Genomic DNA, 20,244 nt, shown 5'->3' with positions numbered 1-20,244 from the left:
GTCTGAATACTTATGCAAATGTGATATTTAAGTTTTTTATTTTTAACCAAATTTGCAAAAATTTCTAAAAACCTGTTTTTGCTTTGTCATTATGGGGTATTGTGTGAAGATTGATAAGGAAAAAAGCGATTTAATCAATTTTAGAATAAGGATTAATGTAAGAAAATGTGTGAAAAGTCAACGGGTCTGAATACTTTCCGAATGCACTGTACATTGTATGTCCAACCAGGTGTTATTAAAATGTAATTCACATGCTATTCTTATTTACACCCAATGCCACCAAGGAAAACCTATGAAACACAACACAACATTGAGAATTTTGCAATTTTAGAATGGGCCTATAGCCAGTAAATGAACTAACTACAACTAGGCCCCTGCCATGCAGGACTGTAGTGGAAATAGGAGATTGAACAATCTCCATAAATGGGTCGTGTAGATGACGCTACAGGACTTGAATTAGCCTATTCTTGAGAGGGGCAGGGCATTATTACATTGAGTTTGATGAATAGCAACAAAATAGGCCAATTTGTTCATCTGACCCAAGTAGGCTATTACAGCTAAAAAGTCGCATATGATTTTCTTAATAAGTCATCCTTATTAAATGTGTAAACCATTTCAAAGCCACCAGTATATTAGGAATGACGTTACTGCAGTGTTGTAATTTTCTTCCGGGTTGGGCTGGAGAGGGAGGATGCTTTCATATCGGGATCACAGTCATTGGGTGCGATGCTGCCTCTGGGTGCTCTGCAACCGACAGCCGCCTGACCGACTGCAGCAGGGGCTTTCTGAACCCGAGCCGAGTGCTGCCTACACACACAAGCTACCAGCTCTCATACTCCGCTATCACGTACTGACCTAACAGTATACGATGTTTTCAATGGACGCCGTTTCGCACGACATGTTTTAAGTCGCAGTTTTCGAACGTGGAAATGACCCCTTCTTGTCGGATTAATTTTTGAGGTACAACTGTGATCTCTTCATCACACATCGACTGGAGCAGAGTCAGCCACTCCATTTGTTTGCGCATGCGAACATCTCGTCGTTGGCAGTTAGCTTGGTAACGTTAGTCGATGTGTCTATCTTTCTGGATGTTTAGTTTCCATAATACTGGATTTAGTTTTCAGTTGCCCTTGGCATCGAGCTAGCTTTAGATTGTGTATCGTTTTAAACACCATTAGCTAGCTAAAGCTGGCTAGCTACGTGTTATAACAAGCAAGGGAGATTTTGTTCGTCAAAGCACATCTGACTGGTTCGTTGGGATACGGAATGCGACTCGCTAAATAACCAAACCTGGGCTACACAGGAGAAACCACATACATTTCTCCGTTTTCATTCAAAAGGTACGTATTTAAATGTTAGCAAATAATACCCGACATGTATTGCTGTAAAAGTGGTGTTGAATTGTGTTGTTTATGCTAAACTAGTCGGTAATTTCGCTAGCTAATCCATAACCAGCTAGCTGGCAAGCAAGCACTGCCGTTGTTGATGATTGACACAGCGTCTGGCCAGGTAACGGTAACTAACGGTCACATGGTCCGCTGGAGGAAGGCGGCTGGAGGAAGGCGGCTGGAGATGTTGTTGGACATCTGTAGACCACGACAGGAAATATATACCTGTCAGTGAAAAGCGGCTGTGTAATTTCAATATTCATGCTGTCATCAATTATTCTACTGAAATATGTCTGTTACTGTAGCAAGTAAAACATCTAATCTTTGCTTAAACTGTCCCCAAAATGTTTATTTTCTGTGAGCATTTGGATGCAATGGACTAACTACTCACAAATGCCCTTGTTATGATGATATATTGCTCTCAATAATGACGTATCACAAAACAGCATTGACCTGAAAGTAAGCCAAGGTTTAGGCCTAGTCACTAACACTTCATATAGCCTATCGGTAGTTGCTCCCCGTGACTGTTTTAATGTCAGTAGGCCTACTTAAAATAGCCTTGTAATGGAATGGTTTGGGTAGCTATTACACGAATGCAATAAGTAACAGACCCTATTCCAACCAACTCTAGTATAATGCAATCATCAAAAGTACTAGTGTAACAAATGAACATCTTTACAATAGTAATTACAGAGTTACTACACATGTTTAATAGCAACTAAATATGACTGTATGACTTCTTACCACCAGCTGTGAACTCTGAGTCAGTTGGAGACAGTCCAGAACTAGGCCTATAGCCATGCATGCCTCTCCCAGCTCCAGCTCGTGCTCTACAATAGGCCTGAAGTTGATTACATTTCACGTAACCTAATCCGGAAGGGACCTTTTATAGAGGCGCGTTAATGTATGTGGAGCCTGGGCCAGAGCAGGTCTATGTGTGAGTGTGTGTGTGTGTTTCTGTGTGAAAGACAGTGTTTGTCTTTGTATGCGAGCAGAGCGAGCCAGTGAGCGTGCACTCGCAGTGCTGTAATTATACATCTGATAGATAAGGAAATGGATTCACAATCAATCCTGTAACTCTCTGGCTGCAGATGAAGATGTAGGGGAATGAAATTAGTCTGTCATGTTTCTCCAGGGGCAGGAAGAGATGGTCATCCATTATTTATCCTCTGTGCCTGTGGATGAGGCCCAGGCTCTGTGGCTCTGGCTTGCACAATAGGAGAACATGTGCAGAACAGAGCAGCACTGCTGCTCGCTGGAGGGAAACTATCTGGCCTTATCTGTTAGCATGGGCCCCCTGCTACCCAGAGCACAATGTGGCCAGAGGACATGGATGGCTGTGCACACTGAAACACAACACTGTGTTATTGCTTACAGCAGCAGAGAGCTGAGCTTGGAGTGAAGACTGCAGCTGAACCGCAAAGAGGGAGAGAGAATACAGTTGTCCTTTAGCAACAGTTGAAATGTAATGACAGTTACACAAGCTCTCTCTCCCTCCCTTACACACACACACACACACACACACACACACACACACACACACACACACACACACACACACACACACACACACCCTTTCTCAAACCATGTGTGACTTCAGGCGTTTGATGTTCAAAGCCCCTCTAAATCCTCGGACTGGCGATGTTGTGCCATGTTTTGAATCCCTCCTCAGTGAGACTGAAAGTATTGTGTCATGTTTAGTACCTTCTACAGTGGAAATGCTGTGGGTTAGCCAATAGCCAAGCCCTGTTTTAAGGCATTACTGTCCAGCATTCACAGGAAATGAATCATGTTCCTCAATTCAAGGCCGTGGAGTCTGCATGATGTGTTTCCTGTCCTGCTGCGTGTTCAGGTCCAGACCACAGCAGATGTGCTCCCCTATTTGGTGTGTGTGTGTGTGTGTGTGTTTCTGAGTCTGTCTGTGTGTTTCTCTAAGAAAGTGGATTTAGTGAGTGTGTGTAGTTTGGAGTTGCTCTGGTGGAACAATAGCTCTATTCTGCAGTGTCTCTCTGGAGGAAGGCAGCGTTGGTTCTCCCTGAGCTGTGCCAGTGAGGCAGGCTCAGACTCAAACTGGGTGACTGGGGTTGGGTAGGATTGGGTTTCCCCAGCCACCTGGAGCTCCCAGCACAAGAATGCCATTGTTCCCTCTGGTCCGTGGCCGGAACACAGAACCCTGCAGACTGGGGATGAGGAGTCACCCTATATCACCTGATATCTAAACCCTGTATCATTATAACTGACCCACAGAGACCTATATCACTGCAGCCTGTAGATTTGAGTCATTTAGCGTACGCTCTTATCCGGAGCGACTTAGAGGAGCAATTAGGGTTAAGTGCCTTGCTCAAGTGCATCTTGGCAGATTTTTCACCTAGTCGGCTCTGGGATTCGAAACCAGCGACTTTTCAGTTAATGTCCCGACGCTCTTAACCGCTAGGTTACCTACCATAATCTCAAATCAATAACTCAGACTGACCTTCATCACTGGCCCATGTAGCCTAGGCCTAATTTACCTCCCTGTGTCGAAGGCTGGGACAGGGGAACAACACTAGGAGTGGGATTAAGTTGGATCTAGACGCTGATCCAAGGTCGTGTTGTCTTTTCACATAATGGGTAAAGTTAGGATTTGGGGAAGGCAAGCTGATCCTAGATCTGTGCCTAAAGACAACTTCTATCCAGAACGGGATGAATTGGTTGGTTATCTATTTTATAGTTGGGAGGAAGAAGGATGTACTGTCTCCTGTTGATCCCCAGTATTGATCGATGCAACTGACATGACAATGAGATTATCTCAGATGGTCACACCACAACGCTACTGATGTTAGCTAATAAGATGATGTCATAATAACAACAACAGCATCACTCAGACACACATAGGTGGCTATACCTCTGATGGCTATGAGGAAAGCTGCTGCCAGAGAAAAAATACTCTCTCACTTCTTTCTCTATCCTTAACTCTTCTATCTCTCTCTCTCTTCATTGTTTTTTAAACATGTCGCGAGCTGCAATTTCTTTTCTAGCTTTCAAATAGGCATGTAGTTCTCCGCTCCTAACCCAACTCTTCCCCAGGTCCTTAGTGTACAAGAGAAAGTCGTTCACTATGTTTTCTGTCAACCTGGTCAAATAATGGTTCATAAACAACCAAAATATATTTTATATTTTCCAAAATTATGTTTTCTCAGTTGTATTTTTCCTGGTTTTAGATTGTTGTGGTTTTTGACTCTCAAAATTACCATCGTTCATAGAGAAACAATGAAATTTGATCTTCTGTTAAATCACATCAGAAAACCTTTTTTTAGGTCTGGAAGAAAACGAACACATTTTTATTTTAGAGTGTAAATCCCCTTTAATTGGCATCTATCGAGTGAGGAATGTGCTGAGGAATGTGCTGTCTAATGTGCCAGTCTAGCCATGGTTCTGTAAGCTACTGCTGCTGCTCTTTTCATGGTTTGAAGTTTGAAAATAACAAATAATAGATAGAAATGATATACTTACTCATGATATACTTCTGCCAGGTAAGCCTACTTTGCAGGTAACATTATATCTAGAAAGTTTTGGGGAAAGTATTTCAGTCAACCCACAAGATGGTTATCACATCCACTGGCTACACAGAGTGATAGACAAACGCCTGCACCACACAGACAGACAGGGGCAATATTGCTGGAAATAAATAGGCAGATATTGTGTTAGGTTTGGCTTTTTAAGCCAATCGTGTCTAACCAGGGGTGGGATAATGTCAGTGTTGTGTTGATTAGATAGGAGCTGACTGCTTGCTGTGTTTAATACTTGGGAGATTTGTTAATGACAGTTTGCAGTGGAACATGTGAAAATTGCATGTACTTTCAGAATTGTTTGGCAAGCTACTCATAGGTAGGCTCTCGATTGACCTGTTGGAGACTCCTGGTTTACAGAGACTCATGGTGAAATCTGGCTGATGCTGATCAGAACACACACACTGCCCTGTTTTACAAGATATTCATATTGAAACAACAGTTTTGACACAAAGAGGGTTTTTCTTGACCTTGAGGCTAGTCAGGCAAACATCAGCAAATAGCTTAACGATTCTCTATTTGATCAGTCAGTTTTTAGCTAATGTACTTTAAAAACACTCATCAAACTGGTTTTTGGATTTCAACATTGACTGACCTTCGGAACAGGAAGATGTGATGTCATAAATGAAACATACTCAGATTTTATTTTTCATGTTGAAAAGGTTCTGAATTTTAGAAGGGCCTTATTTATGAAGATTGTGTCTAGCATCTTTCAGAGACGTCTGTAGCATCTATGCTACCACAGGCTCTCCATAATCCTGGTGCAGTGTTGATCAGATACATTCACTCTACCAGTCTGCTTTATCATGTTCTTCTCTCTGATCTGATGGTCTGATAGAAACTGATATACTGCACACTCCTTACCTCTGAGGTTTTTTCTGGATGTTTGTCATAGTTAGATCAGAAAGCAGAGACGCACTGATTGTAAACTCAGTGACCATGGAGAGAGAAGGAGCGAGATACAGAGAGAGGAGTGGGACAGAGGGATGGCGTGAGAGAGAGAGAGAGCACCATGTTACTGTTTTTGCCTCTCAGGCTTTGTGTGTGTGTGTGTGTGTGTGTGTGTGTGTGTGTGTGTGTGTGTGTGTGTGTGTGTGTGTGTGTGTGTGTGTGTGTGTGTGTGTGTGTGTGTGTGTGTCCTCTGGCTGCTCATAGGGCCATATCAGGGGATAGAATTGCACACAGCAGTGGGTCAGCCTGTGCCACTGGGGAGCCTTGCCAGCTCTACACACACACACACACACACACACACACACACACACACACACACACACACACACACACAGAGAGTGTACAAAACATTAAGAACACCTGCTCTTTCCATGACATAGACTGACCAGGTGATTCCAGGTGAAAGCTATGATCCCTTATTGATGTCACTTGTTAAATCCACTTCAATCAGTGTAGATGAAGGGGAGGAGAAAGGTTAAAGAATGATGTTTAAGCCTTGAGACATACAGTAGAATGTGTATGTGTGCCTTTCAGAGGGTGAATGGGCAAGACAAATGATTTAAGTGCCTTTGAACTAGAACTGCAACGCTGCTGGGTTTTTCACACTCAACAGTTTCCTGTGTGTATCAAGAATGGTCCAGCATCCAAAGAACATCCAGCCAACTTGACACAACTGTGGGAAGCCTTGGAGTCAACATGGGCCAGCATCCCTGTGGAATGCTTTCAACACCTTGTAGAGTCCATTCCCCAACGAATTGAGGCTTTTCTGAGGGCGAAAGGGGGTGCGGCTCAATGTTTGGAAGGTGTTCCTAATTCTTTGTACACTCAGTGTGTGTATATATATGTAGACACTGCTCAAAAAAATAAAGGGAACACTTAAACAACACAATGTAACTCCAAGTCAATCACACTTCTGTGAAATCAAACTGTCCACTTAGGAAGCAATACTGATTGACAATACATTTCACATGCTGTTGTGCAAATGGAATAGACAACAGGTGGAAATTATAGGCAATTAGCAAGACACCCCCAATAAAGGAGTGGTTCTGCAGGTGGGGACCACAGACCACTTCTCAGTTCCTATGCTTCCTGGCTTATGTTTTGGTCACTTTTGAATGCTGGCGGTGCTTTCACTCTAGTGGTAGCATGAGACGGAGTCTACAACCCACACAAGTGGCTCAGGTAGTGCAGCTCATCCAGGATGGCACATCAATGCGAGCTGTGGCAAGAAGGTTTGCTGTGTCTGTCAGCGTAGTGTCCAGAGCATGGAGGCGCTACCAGGAGACAGGCCAGTACATCAGGAAACGTGGAGGAGGCCGTAGGAGGGCAACAACCCAGCAGCAGGACCGCTACCTCCGCCTTTGTGCAAGGAGGAGCAGGAGAAGCACTGCCAGAGCCCTGCAAAATGACCTCCAGCAGGCCACAAATGTGCATGTGTCTGCTCAAACGGTCAGAAACAGACTCCATGAGGGTGGTATGAGGGCCCGATGTCCACAGGTGGGGGTTGTGCTTACAGCCCAACACCGTGCAGGACGTTTGGCATTTGCCAGAGAACACCAAGATTGGCAAATTCGCCACTGGCGCCCTGTGCTCTTCACAGATGAAAGCAGGTTCACACTGAGCACGTGACAGACGTGACAGAGTCTGGAGACGCCATGGAGAACGTTCTGCTGCCCGCAACATCCTCCAGCATGACCGGTTTGGCGGTGGGTCAGTCATGGTGTGGGGTGGCATTTCTTTGGGGGGCCGCACAGCCCTCCATGTGCTCGCCAGAGGTAGCCTGACTGCCATTAGGTACCGAGATGAGATCCTCAGACCCCTTGTGAGACCATATGCTGGTGCGGTTGGCCCTGGGTTCCTCCTAATGCAAGACAATGCTAGACCTCATGTGGCTGGAGTGTGTCAGCAGTTCCTGCAAGAGGAAGGCGTTGATGCTATGGACTGGCCCGTCCGTTCCCCAGACCGGAATCCAATTGAGCACATCTGGGACATCATGTCTCGCTCCATCCACCAACGCCACGTTGCACCACAGACTGTCCAGGAGTTGGCGGATGCTTTAGTCCAGGTCTGGGAGGAGATCCCTCAGGAGACCATCCGCCACCTCATCAGGAGCATGCCCAGGCGTTGTAGGGAGGTCATACAGGCACGTGGAGGCCACACACACACTACTGAGCCTCATTTTGACTTGTTTTAAGGACATTACATCAAAGTTGGATCAGCCTGTAGTGTGGTTTTCCACTTTAATTTTGAGTGTGACTCCAAATCCAGACCTCCATGGGTTGATAAATTGGATTTCCATTGATTATTTTTGTGTGATTTTGTTGTCAGCACATTCAACTATGTAAAGAAAAAAGTATTTAATAAGATTATTTCTTTCATTCAGATCTAGGATGTGTTGTTTAAGTGTTCCCTTTATTTTTTTGAGCAGTGTATATATATACACACACACACACACACACACACACACACACACACACACACACACACACACACACACACACACACACACACACACACACACACACACACACACACACAGGCAGGCAGGAATCACCTATCACACTCTATGGTCCACACATACGTTCTGGCTGGGTAGTGTGTCTCTGCTGTGTGAGGTTGATAACTGGCCAAGGCTAACTAACACCATGTGGGAGGGTGTGATGCCACCAGGGAATCACTGTGAGATGGCTGTGTGTGTCTTACCATTTAAGACAGGAGAACCATAAACGTCGGGTTTTACAAACCTTTTTTTACAGCCCCGATTGGTCATCTGTAGCTCAGTAGGTAGAGCATGGTGCTTGCAATGCCAGGATAGTGAATTCCATGTATGCACACTTGACTTTAAATTGCTTCAGATTGAAGCATCTGGTAAATGTAATTTTTTTATTTTGTTTGTGTGTGTGTCAGTATCCGCCCGTCTTGGCCCCACCCCGGGGCACCAAGATGATGTATTGAACCAAGAGCTCGCCCCGCCTATACAATAGTCTTCTATAGTCAAGAGTTCACATGATGTTAGTCATGTTTTCCATTCTAGTAAAGCCTCTCAGTTACTTCTCTCGTATATGTTGTAATAGAACTCAGGAACCACTCAGAGCTCTAAAGGGAGTGTAGAAGTCAGGAACCACTCAGAGCTCTAAAGGGAGTGTAGAAGTCAGGAACCACTCAGAGCTCTAAAGGGAGTGTAGAAGTCAGGAACAACTCAGAGCTCTAAAGGGAGTGTAGAAGTCAGGAACAACTCAGAGCTCTAAAGGGAGTGTAGAAGTCAGGAACAACTCAGAGCTCTAAAGGGAGTGTAGAAGTCAGGAACCACTCAGAGCTCTAAAGGGAGTGTAGAAGTCAGGAACCACTCAGAGCTCTAAAGGGAGTGTAGAAGTCAGGAACCACTCAGAGCTCTAAAGGGAGTGTAGAAGTCAGGAACCACTCAGAGCTCTTAAGGGAGTGTAGAAGTCAGGAACCACTCAGAGCTCTAAAGGGAGTGTAGAAGTCAGGAACCACTCAGAGCTCTAAAGGGAGTGTAGAAGTGAGGAACCACTCAGAGCTCTAAAGGGAGTGTAGAAGTCAGGAACCACTCAGAGCTCTAAAGGGAGTGTAGAAGTCAGGAACCACTCAGAGCTCTAAAGGGAGTGTAAAGCCTCGTGATGTTTATGGTGCTCCTCTCTTAAATGGTGGAATAGAATGTTTATGATGGAGAGACTCAGGACATAATGGTAGACTAGTGGTTCATGTTTAGGGTGAGGTCAGACAGAGGTTGGCAGTGTGTTCTATGTACCAGTCAGATGGACAGTGTTTCTAGTCTATTGTTTCTCTCTGGGTTTCCCAGAGCTTCAAGAAAAGCTGTTCCCCCTTTTATCCAAAATGACTGATTCAGTTGTTCATCCAGTTTTTCTGCAGTTTGTTTTTCAGCTGTTTGTGTTGTTCTGCAGATTAGTATTCAGATGACGTTGTGCCAGATATCTTCTGGTCCTCTCTGCCTCCTAATAGACAGAGAGGCAGAGCCTCCAGTGTCCTCAACAGTGATAGACAGAGTGAAAAGGAGAAGTCTGGGCCTAGTTTCATCCCCCTCCCCTCCTGACAATGTGTGCTGTGGTCGTGTGCATGTGTACGTGTGTATGTGTGGTTGTGTACGTGTGTCAGGGTTTCTGTTATCTGGCTTTTGTCTGGTAAAAAAAAATTGAAAAGTTGATTAAATAAAGTTTCCGCTGGACAATTTTCCGGGAGAAGAATTTAAAAAAAACATTGCGAAATAATGCTTTTTAACCGATTCATTGATGGAAATAGTGTAGTTATTCCCTCCACAAGGCAATCAAACAAGCGAAATGCCGGTACAGGGACAAGGTGGAGTCGCAATTCAACCGCTCAGACACGAGACGTATGTGGCAGAGTCTACAGGAAATGACGGACTACAAAACAAAACCAGCCACGTCACGGACACCGACATCACGCTTCCAGACAAACTAAACACCTTCTTTGCCCGCTTTGAGGATAATACAGTGCCACCATCTCGGCTCGCTAACAAAGTCTGCCCCCCCCTTCTCAGTGGCTGACGGAAGTAAAACATTTAAACGTGTTAACCCTTGCAAGGCTGATGGCCCAGACGGCATCCCTAACCGTTTCCTCAGAGCATGCAAAGACCAGCTGGCTGGTGTGTTTACAGACATATTTAATCGCTCCCTATCCCAGTCTGTTGTCCCCACATGCTTCAAGATGGCTACAATTGTTCCTGTACCCAAGAAGGCAAAGATAACTGAACTAAATGACTACCGCCCCGTAGCACTCACTTCTGTCATCATGAAGTGCTTTGAGAGGCTAGTCAAGGATCATATCACCTCCACCTTACCCACTTCAGTTTGCATACCGCCCCAACAGGTCCACAGATGACTCAATCGCCATCACACTGCACACTGCCCTATCCCATCTGGACAAAAGAATAGCAATGTAAGAATGATGTTCATTGACTACAGCTCAGCATTCAACACCATAGTACCCTCCAAGCTCATCATCAAGCTGGAGGCCCTGGGTCTCAACCTCTCCCTGTGCAACTGGGTCCTGGACTTTCTGACGGGCCACCCCCAGGTGGTGAAGGTAGGAAACAACATCTTCGCTGACCCTCAACACTGGGGCCCCACAAGGGTGTGTGCTCAGCCCTCTCCTTTACTCCCTGTTCACCCATGACTGCGTGGCTATGTATGCGTCCAACTCAATCATCAAGTTTGCAGACGACACAACAGTAGTGGGCTTGATAACCAACAACAACGAGGCAACCTACAGGGAGGAGGTGAGGGCACTTGGAGTGTGGTGTCAGGAAAACAACCTCTCACTCAACGTCAACAAAACAAAGGAGATGATCGTGGACATCAGGAAACAGCAGAGGGAGCAACCCCCTATCCACATCGATGGGACAGCAGTGGAGATGGTGGAAAGTTTTAAGTTCCTCGGCGTACACATCACGGACAAACTGAAATGGCCCACCCACACAGCGCCTCTTCAACCTCAAAACCCTGACTAACTTTTACAGATGCACAATCGAGAGCATCCTGTCGGGCTGTATCACCGCCTGGTACGGAAACTGCACCACCCTCAACCGCAAGGCTCTCCAGAGGGTAGTGAGGTCTGCACAACGCATCACTGGGGGCAAACTACCTGCCCTCCATGACACCTAGAGCACCCGATGTCACAGGAAGGCCAAAAATATCATCAAGGACAACAACCACCCGAGCCACTTCCTGTTCACACCGCTATCATCCAGAAGGCGAGGTCAGTACAGGTGCATCAAAGCTGGGACTGAGAGACTGAAAAACAGCTTCTATCTCAAGGCCATCAGACTGTTAACCTCTCTGGGAAATGTGGGACCCCGCGGGACATACTATTCAACAGCCAGTGAAATAGCAGGGCGCCAAATTCAAAACAAAAATCTCATAATTCAAATTTTTCAAACATACAACTATTTTACACCATTTTAAAGATGAATTGTTAGATTACTTGTTAGATTTCTGTGTATTAGGTAGTTGGTGGGGAATTGTTAGATTACTTGTTAGATTTGTGTGTATTAGGTAGTTGTCGGGAATTGTTAGATTACTTGTTAGATTTGTGTGTATTAGGTAGTTGGTGGGGAATTGTTAGATTACTTGTTAGATTTGTGTGTATTAGGTAGTTGGTGGGGAATTGTTAGATTACTTGTTAGATTTGTGTGTATTAGGTAGTTGGTGGGGAATTGTTAGATTACTTGTTAGATTTGTGTGTATTAGGTAGTTGTCGGGAATTGTTAGATTACTTGTTAGATTTGTGTGTATTAGGTAGTTGGTGGGGAATTGTTAGATTACTTGTTAGATTTGTGTGTATTAGGTAGTTGTTGGGGAATTGTTAGATTACTTGTTAGATTTGTGTGTATTAGGTAGTTGTCGGGAATTGTTAGATTACTTGTTAGATTTGTGTGTATTAGGTAGTTGGTGGGGAATTGTTAGATTACTTGTTAGATTCGTGTGTATTAGGTAGTTGTCGGGAATTGTTAGATATTACTTGTTAGATATTTCTGCACTGTTGGAACTAGAACCACAAGCATTTCGCTACACTCGCATTAACATCTGCTAACCATGTGTATGTGACCAATAATTTGATCGGATTTGAGATGATGTAAATACATTTCACTGGTCATGCTTACCGGTCTATTCCCCACTTTACATAATTTAGTGGAATTAAATTGGTGCGTGTGTACAGTATAGTCGTATCTTATTTATCACACGCGTACATCATACAGATACAGAGCCTTTGAGTGGAAATCTGTCAGACAACGCAAGAGCTGCTGCTTCTGCATCTTGTGCTGCTTCCAAGATAACTGGGAACTCCTTACCTCTTCATACGATCAAGACAACTGGGAACTCCTTACCTCTTCATACGATCAAGACAACTGGGAACTCCTTACCTCTTCATACGATCAAGACAACTGGGAACTCCTTACTTCTTCATACGATCAAGACAACTGGGAACTCCTTACCTCTTCATACGATCAAGACAACTGGGAACTCCTTACCTCTTCATACGATCAAGACAACTGGGAACTCCTTACCTCTTCATACGATCAAGACAACTGGGAACTCCTTACCTCTTCATACGATCAAGACAACTGGGAACTCCTTACTTCTTCATACGATCAAGACAACTGGGAACTCCTTACCTCTTCATACGATCAAGACAACTGGGAACTCCTTACCTCTTCATACGATCAAGACAACTGGGAACTCCTTACCTCTTCATACGATCAAGACAACTGGGAACTCCTTACTTCTTCATACGATCAAGACAACTGGGAACTCCTTACCTCTTCATACGATCAAGACAACTGGGAACTCCTTACCTCTTCATACGATCAAGACAACTGGGAACTCCTTACTTCTTCATACGATCAAGACAACTGGGAACTCCTTACCTCTTCATACGATCAAGACAACTGGGAACTCCTTACCTCTTCATACGATCAAGACAACTGGGAACTCCTTACCTCTTCATACGATCAAGACAACTGGGAACTCCTTACCTCTTCATACGATCAAGACAAGTGGGAACTCCTTACCTCTTCATACGATCAAGACAACTGGGAACTCCTTACCTCTTCATACGATCAAGACAACTGGGAACTCCTTACCTCTTCATACGATCAAGACAACTGGGAACTCCTTACTTCTTCATACGATCAAGACAACTGGGAACTCCTTACCTCTTCATACGATCAAGACAACTGGGAACTCCTTACCTCTTCATACGATCAAGACAACTGGGAACTCCTTACTTCTTCATACGATCAAGACAACTGGGAACTCCTTACCTCTTCATACGATCAAGACAACTGGGAACTCCTTACCTCTTCATACGATCAAGACAACTGGGAACTCCTTACCTCTTCATACGATCAAGACAACTGGGAACTCCTTACCTCTTCATACGATCAAGACAACTGGGAACTCCTTACCTCTTCATACGATCAAGACAACTGGGAATTCCTTACTTCTTCATACGATCAAGACAATTCCTATTGCATGCTACATATTTAAATGCCCTCAAAAACAGATATTTATCTTGTTTCAGTCTTGGGAACAAGCTATATCTGTTCCTGTTGATCAGGCAACAGCTAGAGTTTTCACAAGAGGCTGTGTTTACATCGAAGGTAGAAGCAGGCCATTGGCTGCCTTCATCACCAGGGGTGTTTATGGGAGTTCTGATTGATTCCAAGTTTAACACTTTGGCAAATTTGTGTTGAAATATTTTTTATGAGAAAATGTGCAAGAATTGAAGGTGCCAACTGTTATAGTCATCATAAAATAGTTTTACAGTCGTATATAAAAAAATCATCTCCTTCCTCGGCGGGGCTTCGGCCCACCACCCTATGTGTGCACTTCTCCTTCAGCATCTGTTTTAGCATGAGATACGACCCCCACAGGAAAGGCCTGGTTTCCATGGTGACACCCTCCCCTCAGAGGAAATGTAATGTGTCCAAATTCTGCTGACTCATTGAGTCAATCACATGCGCAATCACACACACACACACACACACACACACACACACACACACACACACACACACACACACACACACACACACACACACACACACACGTCTCCAATCACAAGAGTCTTCAGTCGGTCTGTCTGTGACTGATTGAGTGTGTCTCTGTGTGTCTCTGTCTGCTTTGTGAGTGAGTGTGTTTCATTGTCGTGTGTGCTGTGCGTATGGTGTGTGTGTGTTGGCTGGGTGCCCCAGTCAGAGCAGAGCTGGTTAAGTCAGGAAGGCCTGGAGTAGACAGGATTTAGAGGGATAACTGGGAGCAGAGCAGTACTACTCCACTCACCCTACAGACCAACAGAGGATAGCTTTCTATTGGACTGGCCTATTGTGGCCTAGCTTTCCCTTTCACACTGGCTCACATCTTTTTCACTTCTGTTATTTCACCCAGCCCACTGTTGTGTGAGGGGATGAGAGATGGGGAGACCGAGAGAGTAGAGACCCCTTCCCCTCTCTCTTTCCTTCACTCTCTCTCTCCTGATAAGCATATCTACCCTCAGCCGCTGGGCTAGAGAACAACAGGCCCTGTGTGTGTGTGTGTGTGTGTGTGTGTGTGTGTGTGTGTGTGTGTGTGTGTGTGTGTGTGTGTGTGTGTGTGTGTGTGTGTGTGTGTGTGTGTGTGTGTGTGTGTGTGTGTGATCAGTGGCAACCAGTCTCATGTGGGTCAGCAGCCACAGATCAGAATGACTTTTCTGGACGTCTCAACTCTCCTTCCTCTAGAGTTGGGAGGAGTTAGAACGGACCTCTAGTGTTGGGAGGAGTTAGAACAGACCTCTAGTGTTGGGAGGAGTTAGAACAGACCTCTAGTGTTGGGAGGAGTTAGAACAGACCTCTAGTGTTGGGAGGAGTTAGAACAGACCTCTAGTGTTGGGAGGAGTTAGAACAGACCTCTAGTGTTGGGAGGAGTTAGAACAGACCTCTAGTGTTGGGAGGAGTTAGAACAGACCTCTAGTGTTGGGAGGAGTTAGAACAGACCTCTAGTGTTGGGAGGAGTTAGAACAGACCTCTAGTGTTGGGAGGAGTTAGAACAGACCTCTAGTGTTGGGAGGAGTTAGAACAGACCTCTAGTGTTGGGAGGAGTTAGAACAGACCTCTAGTGTTGGGAGGAGTTAGAACAGATCTCTAGTGTTGGGAGGAGTTAGAACAGATCTCTAGTGTTGGGAGGAGTTAGAACAGACCTCTAGTGTTGGGAGGAGTTAGAACAGACCTCTAGTGTTGGGAGGAGTTAGAACAGATCTCTAGTGTTGGGAGGAGTTAGAACGGACCTCTAGTGTTGGGAGGAGTTAGAACAGACCTCTAGTGTTGGGAGGAGTTAGAACAGACCTCTAGTGTTGGGAGGAGTTAGAACAGACCTCTAGTGTTGGGAGGAGTTAGAACAGACCTCTAGTGTTGGGAGGAGTTAGAACAGACCTCTAGTGTTGGGAGGAGTTAGAACGGACCTCTAGTGTTGGGAGGAGTTAGAACAGACCTCTAGTGTTGGGAGGAGTTAGAACAGACCTCTAGTGTTGGGAGGAGTTAGAACAGACCTCTAGTGTTGGGAGGAGTTAGAACAGACCTCTAGTGTTGGGAGGAGTTAGAACAGACCTCTAGTGTTGGGAGGAGTTAGAACGGATCTCTAGTGTTGGGAGGAGTTAGAACGGACCTCTAGTGTTGGGAGGAGTTAGAACGGACCTCTAGTGTTGGGAGGAGTTAGAACGGACCTCTAGTGTTGGGAGGAGTTAGAACAGACCTCTAGTGTTGGGAGGAGTTAGAACGGACCTCTAGTGTTGGGAGGAGTTAGAACGGACCTCTAGTGTTGGGAGGAGTTAGAACGGACCTCTAGTGTTGGGAGGAGTTAGAACGGACCTCTAGTGTTGGGAGGAGTTAGAACGGACCTCTAGTGTTGGGAGGAGTTAGAACAGACCTCTAGTGTTGGGAGGAGTTAGAACAGACCTCTAGTGTTGGGAGGAGTTAGAACAGACCTCTAGTGTTGGGAGGAGTTAGAACGGACCTCTAGTGTTGGGAGGAGTTAGAACGGACCTCTAGTGTTGGGAGGAGTTAGAACGGACCTCTAGTGTTGGGAGGAGTTAGAACGGACCTCTAGTGTTGGGAGGAGTTAGAACGGACCTCTAGTGTTGGGAGGAGTTAGAACGGACCTCTAGTGTTGGGAGGAGTTAGAACGGACCTCTAGTGTTGGGAGGAGTTAGAACGGACCTCTAGTGTTGGGAGGAGTTAGAACGGACCTCTAGTGTTGGGAGGAGTTAGAACGGACCTCTAGTGTTGGGAGGAGTTAGAACGGACCTCTAGTGTTGGGAGGAGTTAGAACGGACCTCTAGTGTTGGGAGGAGTTAGAACGGACCTCTAGTGTTGGGAGGAGTTAGAACGGACCTCTAGTGTTGGGAGGAGTTAGAACAGACCTCTAGTGTTGGGAGGAGTTAGAACAGACCTCTAGTGTTGGGAGGAGTTAGAACAGACCTCTAGTGTTGGGAGGAGTTAGAACGGACCTCTAGTGTTGGGAGGAGTTAGAACGGACCTCTAGTGTTGGGAGGAGTTAGAACGGACCTCTAGTGTTGGGAGGAGTTAGAACAGACCTCTAGTGTTGGGAGGAGTTAGAACAGACCTCTAGTGTTGGGAGGAGTTAGAACGGACCTCTAGTGTTGGGAGGAGTTAGAACAGACCTCTAGTGTTGGGAGGAGTTAGAACAGACCTCTAGTGTTGGGAGGAGTTAGAACGGACCTCTAGTGTTGGGAGGAGTTAGAACAGACCTCTAGTGTTGGGAGGAGTTAGAACAGACCTCTAGTGTTGGGAGGAGTTAGAACAGACCTCTAGTGTTGGGAGGAGTTAGAACAGACCTCTAGTGTTGGGAGGAGTTAGAACAGACCTCTAGTGTTGGGAGGAGTTAGAACAGACCTCTAGTGTTGGGAGGAGTTAGAACAGACCTCTAGTGTTGGGAGGAGTTAGAACGGACCTCTAGTGTTGGGAGGAGTTAGAACAGACCTCTAGTGTTGGGAGGAGTTAGAACAGACCTCTAGTGTTGGGAGGAGTTAGAACAGACCTCTAGTGTTGGGAGGAGTTAGAACAGACCTCTAGTGTTGGGAGGAGTTAGAACAGACCTCTAGTGTTGGGAGGAGTTAGAACAGACCTCTAGTGTTGGGAGGAGTTAGAACAGACCTCTAGTGTTGGGAGGAGTTAGAACAGACCTCTAGTGTTGGGAGGAGTTAGAACAGACCTCTAGTGTTGGGAGGAGTTAGAACAGACCTCTAGTGTTGGGAGGAGTTAGAACAGACCTCTAGTGTTGGGAGGAGTTAGAACAGACCTCTAGTGTTGGGAGGAGTTAGAACGGACCTCTAGTGTTGGGAGGAGTTAGAACGGACCTCTAGTGTTGGGAGGAGTTAGAACAGACCTCTAGTGTTGGGAGGAGTTAGAACGGACCTCTAGTGTTGGGAGGAGTTAGAACGGACCTCTAGTGTTGGGAGGAGTTAGAACGGACCTCTAGTGTTGGGAGGAGTTAGAACGGACCTCTAGTGTTGGGAGGAGTTAGAACGGACCTCTAGTGTTGGGAGGAGTTAGAACGGACCTCTAGTGTTGGGAGGAGTTAGAACGGACCTCTAGTGTTGGGAGGAGTTAGAACGGACCTCTAGTGTTGGGAGGAGTTAGAACAGACCTCTAGTGTTGGGAGGAGTTAGAACGGACCTCTAGTGTTGGGAGGAGTTAGAACGGACCTCTAGTGTTGGGAGGAGTTAGAACAGACCTCTAGTGTTGGGAGGAGTTAGAACGGACCTCTAGTGTTGGGAGGAGTTAGAACGGACCTCTAGTGTTGGGAGGAGTTAGAACGGACCTCTAGTGTTGGGAGGAGTTAGAACGGACCTCTAGTGTTGGGAGGAGTTAGAACGGACCTCTAGTGTTGGGAGGAGTTAGAACGGACCTCTAGTGTTGGGAGGAGTTAGAACGGACCTCTAGTGTTGGGAGGAGTTAGAACGGACCTCTAGTGTTGGGAGGAGTTAGAACGGACCTCTAGTGTTGGGAGGAGTTAGAACGGACCTCTAGTGTTGGGAGGAGTTAGAACGGACCTCTAGTGTTGGGAGGAGTTAGAACAGACCTCTAGTGTTGGGAGGAGTTAGAACGGACCTCTAGTGTTGGGAGGAGTTAGAACAGACCTCTAGTGTTGGGAGGAGTTAGAACGGACCTCTAGTGTTGGGAGGAGTTAGAACGGACCTCTAGTGTTGGGAGGAGTTAGAACAGACCTCTAGTGTTGGGAGGAGTTAGAACGGACCTCTAGTGTTGGGAGGAGTTAGAACAGACCTCTAGTGTTGGGAGGAGTTAGAACGGACCTCTAGTGTTGGGAGGAGTTAGAACGGACCTCTAGTGTTGGGAGGAGTTAGAACGGACCTCTAGTGTTGGGAGGAGTTAGAACGGACCTCTAGTGTTGGGAGGAGTTAGAACGGACCTCTAGTGTTGGGAGGAGTTAGAACGGACCTCTAGTGTTGGGAGGAGTTAGAACGGACCTCTAGTGTTGGGAGGAGTTAGAACGGACCTCTAGTGTTGGGAGGAGTTAGAACAGACCTCTAGTGTTGGGAGGAGTTAGAACGGACCTCTAGTGTTGGGAGGAGTTAGAACGGACCTCTAGTGTTGGGAGGAGTTAGAACGGACCTCTAGTGTTGGGAGGAGTTAGAACGGACCTCTAGTGTTGGGAGGAGTTAGAACAGACCTCTAGTGTTGGGAGGAGTTAGAACGGACCTCTAGTGTTGGGAGGAGTTAGAACGGACCTCTAGTGTTGGGAGGAGTTAGAACGGACCTCTAGTGTTGGGAGGAGTTAGAACGGACCTCTAGTGTTGGGAGGAGTTAGAACGGACCTCTAGTGTTGGGAGGAGTTAGAACGGACCTCTAGTGTTGGGAGGAGTTAGAACGGACCTCTAGTGTTGGGAGGAGTTAGAACGGACCTCTAGTGTTGGGAGGAGTTAGAACGGACCTCTAGTGTTGGGAGGAGTTAGAACGGACCTCTAGTGTTGGGAGGAGTTAGAACGGACCTCTAGTGTTGGGAGGAGTTAGAACGGACCTCTAGTGTTGGGAGGAGTTAGAACGGACCTCTAGTGTTGGGAGGAGTTAGAACGGACCTCTAGTGTTGGGAGGAGTTAGAACGGACCTCTAGTGTTGGGAGGAGTTAGAACGGACCTCTAGTGTTGGGAGGAGTTAGAACGGACCTCTAGTGTTGGGAGGAGTTAGAACGGACCTCTAGTGTTGGGAGGAGTTAGAACGGACCTCTAGTGTTGGGAGGAGTTAGAACGGACCTCTAGTGTTGGGAGGAGTTAGAACGGACCTCTAGTGTTGGGAGGAGTTAGAACAGACCTCTAGTGTTGGGAGGAGTTAGAACGGACCTCTAGTGTTGGGAGGAGTTAGAACGGACCTCTAGTGTTGGGAGGAGTTAGAACGGACCTCTAGTGTTGGGAGGAGTTAGAACGGACCTCTAGTGTTGGGAGGAGTTAGAACAGACCTCTAGTGTTGGGAGGAGTTAGAACGGACCTCTAGTGTTGGGAGGAGTTAGAACGGACCTCTAGTGTTGGGAGGAGTTAGAACAGACCTCTAGTGTTGGGAGGAGTTAGAACGGACCTCTAGTGTTGGGAGGAGTTAGAACGGACCTCTAGTGTTGGGAGGAGTTAGAACGGACCTCTAGTGTTGGGAGGAGTTAGAACGGACCTCTAGTGTTGGGAGGAGTTAGAACGGACCTCTAGTGTTGGGAGGAGTTAGAACGGACCTCTAGTGTTGGGAGGAGTTAGAACGGACCTCTAGTGTTGGGAGGAGTTAGAACGGACCTCTAGTGTTGGGA

The 20,244-nt window shown here is 46.2% G+C and overlaps 1 protein-coding gene across 3 annotated transcripts in view; it reads left to right on the top strand.

The window, feature by feature from the left end:
• Positions 1-717: 717 nt before the first annotated feature.
• LOC106594804 (polypeptide N-acetylgalactosaminyltransferase 1) overlaps positions 718-20,244 on the top strand; it is a 130,307-nt gene continuing 110,780 nt past the window's right edge. For all 3 annotated transcript variants that reach the window (XM_045719033.1, XM_045719031.1, XM_045719032.1), the window contains exon 1: positions 718-1,340. The gene's annotated coding sequence lies outside the window, so the exon portion shown is untranslated. The remainder of the gene's footprint in view (positions 1,341-20,244) is intronic.

The sequence above is a fragment of the Salmo salar genome, chromosome ssa05 (assembly GCF_905237065.1).
Source record: "Salmo salar chromosome ssa05, Ssal_v3.1, whole genome shotgun sequence".
Lineage (NCBI taxonomy): Eukaryota > Metazoa > Chordata > Actinopteri > Salmoniformes > Salmonidae > Salmo > Salmo salar.
The sequence above is the reverse complement of the archived record's forward strand: the minus strand, read 5'-3'. Positions and strand labels throughout refer to the sequence as shown.